Source organism: Mytilus californianus, unplaced genomic scaffold (genome assembly GCF_021869535.1).
Source record: "Mytilus californianus isolate M0D057914Y unplaced genomic scaffold, xbMytCali1.0.p SCAF_2, whole genome shotgun sequence".
Taxonomy (NCBI): domain Eukaryota; kingdom Metazoa; phylum Mollusca; class Bivalvia; order Mytilida; family Mytilidae; genus Mytilus; species Mytilus californianus.
In genome coordinates, this window is record NW_026262668.1 from 83,525,957 (window position 1) to 83,529,268 (window position 3,312).

At 34.6% G+C, this 3,312-nt stretch overlaps 1 long non-coding RNA gene across 1 annotated transcript in view; it reads left to right on the forward strand.

The window, feature by feature from the left end:
* The window catches only part of LOC127728368 (uncharacterized), a 242,517-nt gene extending 239,477 nt beyond the window's left edge, over nt 1–3,040 (forward strand). The window contains exon 2 of the long non-coding RNA XR_007994103.1: nt 2,831–3,040. This is a non-coding gene — a long non-coding RNA (uncharacterized LOC127728368). The remainder of the gene's footprint in view (nt 1–2,830) is intronic.
* Nucleotides 3,041–3,312: the final 272 nt, after the last annotated feature.

Below are 3,312 nucleotides of genomic sequence, written 5' to 3' on the forward strand. Positions count from 1 at the left end.
TCCCGGATGTTGCATTATAATATCCAAAGTCGGATACCAAAGGCTTACTTCGGATAGGAAAACTTCAAATATAACGATTTTATAAAATAGACTTTTTAATACTAGCATTTCTGCCAACCTTTTGAAGCAACAGGGTGGGAGATCTACATCTTTCCAGCTCTTAAAAAGACGAGAGGGGATAATGCGTAACGACTCTTTTAATAATTTTGTGTTATGATACAAACTTCTTTACTGAGTATATCTCCAGTCAGCAAATACGAATCAAATTTATATTATCTATATATGGATTCCATATTATTTAAAATATCATTTTTGATGACATTGGATATTGGATGTCTTATTACTGATTTTGCAATACAGTTAAAATATATCAAAGAAAATACTAACAATTTCACTTGAAAGATTTTATTGTTTTATATCAAGTATATTTACACCAGAGACATATATAATACATGTATGTATTAAATGTCTCTGTTTACACAAAGGGATAAGCTCTATAAATCTGTTCTCAAACAAGATGATATAATTTTTTTTAACATATTAAATTAATTTAGACATCATTTTGTTTCAAAGTTAATTCTATCAAAACAACTCAAATGACGGAAGGGTGTGAAAATAGTAACTCTAAATAAGAAGATGTGGTATGAGTGTCAATGAGACAACTATCCATCCAAGTCACAATGTGTAAAAAGTAAACAATTATAGGTCAAAGTACGGCCTTCAACACGGAACCTTGGCTCACACCGAACAGCAAGCTGTACTTGAAGGACCACCAAAAGACTAGTGTAAAACAATTCAAACAGGAAAACTAACGGTCTAATCTATATAAAAAACGAGAAACGAGAAACACTTATGAACCACACCAACAAACGACAACCACTGAACAACAGGCTCCTGACTTAGGACAGGTGCATAAAATGCAGTGGGATTAAACGTTTTAACAGGCGCCAACCTTCACCCTAACCTGAACTCGTTTGTTTTATCTTTCGTGGGAGATTTAAACCTCCCTCGTAGATGACAGGTTCAAAAGGAGAGATTTCAAAACTTTAAAGGAAAAGTGGTGGCCTCACTTCTATGGAACTTATGCGTTGGCCGGTACTGATAATACATATTAAGTACTACTAGCCTCTGAACTGTGCCAGTGACATTCAAAATTATGTATTATAAGGTCACGATGTTTTAAAGATTAATGGAACCAAATTGTGTTATTCTGAAATAGACGTTTGCAAATGTTTCATGCTGTTTTGAAACATTTTGGTCGTGTTTGAAAAGAAAGAGATACACCTGAAAATTTTCAGTCTGGTCACAGTATTAAATTAATCACACCTATTCTAGGCTACACAGTAAAATCATGGTAAACCAATTCAGAACTCAGATTTCTACAACCGGACGAATAATTGTATCATCGGAAAAGTGTTTGAGACATCATTAAGTTATATCTAAAATTTCTGTGAAGCGTTAATTGTCTTTCCGTCGTGAACCTCCACAAATTAACCTGTACTATTTACAGAAGTCATTGCTGATGCCAAAGACCATAAAAGAAAATTTTTATAGCTTACAAAAATGCTTCCTATTCCTTTGATGTTGTGCTGCATGACTCGTTGGTGTTAAAATTGTATAAGTTTAATCTGGCGGGAAGGACGAGGACTGGTTTAGTATATAGTTAAGTCTTCGGATCAACAGATGTGAGATAAAAGGCTAAAAGGGAGGATGAGTTGTCAAGAGCAGTACATGAACAAAAAAGATTTTCACAAGTTGGTTTACGTGCTCCTACACTATACAAACGTTTACATCTTTCCGTTAGAAGATTGGTATAAGAAAAAAACTTTGTTTTGGAATCGGTACAATATATGTTGGCAGTTCATAATATGCTGATGATATTGTATACATTACTGGTGGAAGATGCAGACAAGTGAATACTAATGAAAAAAATTGAAAACAACATGTTTAATAATTTCATGCGTCCGAAGATCTTTTCTGGATTTACCTTCATCAGGAACGATCAAAGCCAAACATTTGAAATCCGAGGGATGTATAAGTACCGAAACAGTTGAAGAGCAATATGACAAAAATACCTAAAACAAATAGCCAAATTCATCTAAGGTCAACTTTGCCTGAGGGAGTTGAAACCTTAGTTTCTTTATAATTTCAAAATTTAACAACGGACAATTTTAGAAAGGTTTGTTATAAATCATGTCAGCACCGAAGTACTGACTACTGAGCTGATGATACCCTCGGGGACTGATAGTCCACCAGCAGAGGTATCGACCCAGTGATGTAACAAATTGAAAACAACATGTTTAATAATTTCATGCGTCCAAAGCGCTTTTCTGGAGTGAGTTTGGATGTGTCAAGTTCGCTTATTCCAATTGTACTAAACTGTAAACAAGAGTGCACACGCTAAAATGTCTCGCCTTCTTTACTAATCATTGATATTATGTTGATAGTCCTAAATATAAAGCTTTATTACAACTGTCACATAAACTTAACATTAACCAAGTAAACTAAACATTGACCAATGAACCATGAAAATGAGGTCAAGGTCAGATGAACCATGCTAGGCAGGCATATACAGGTAACAATTCTTCCATACAACAAATATAGTTGACCTATTGCTTATAGTTTAAGAAAAACAGACCAAAACACAAAAACTTAACACTGAGCAATGAACCTTGAAAATGAGGTCAAGGTAAAAAAAAACCTGCGTGACTGACAAATAGATCATAAAATATTTCCATACACCAAATATAGTTGAACTATTGCATATAGTATTAGAAAAAAAGACCAAAACTCAAAAACTTAACTTTGACCACTGAACCATGAAAATGAGGTCAAGGTCAGATGACACCTGCCAGCTAGACATGTACACCTTACAATCATTCCATACACCAAATATAGTAGTCCTATTGCATACAGTATAAGAAAAACAGACCAAAACACAAAAACTTAACTATAACTACTGAACCATGAAAATGAGGTCAAGGTCATATGACACCTGCCAGTTGGACATGTACACCTTACAGTCCTTCCATACACCGTATATACTAGACCTATTGCTTATAGTATCTGAGATATGGACTTGACCACCAAAACTTAACCTTGTTCGCTGATCCATGAAATGAGGTCGAGGTCAAGTGAAAACTGTCTGACGGGCATGAGGACGTTGCAAGGTACACACATACCAAATATAGTTATCCTATTACTTATGATAAGAGAGAATTTAACATTACAAGAAATCTTAACTTTTTTTTCAAGTAGTCACTGAACCATGAAAATGAGGTCAAGGACATTGGACATGTGACTGACGGAAAC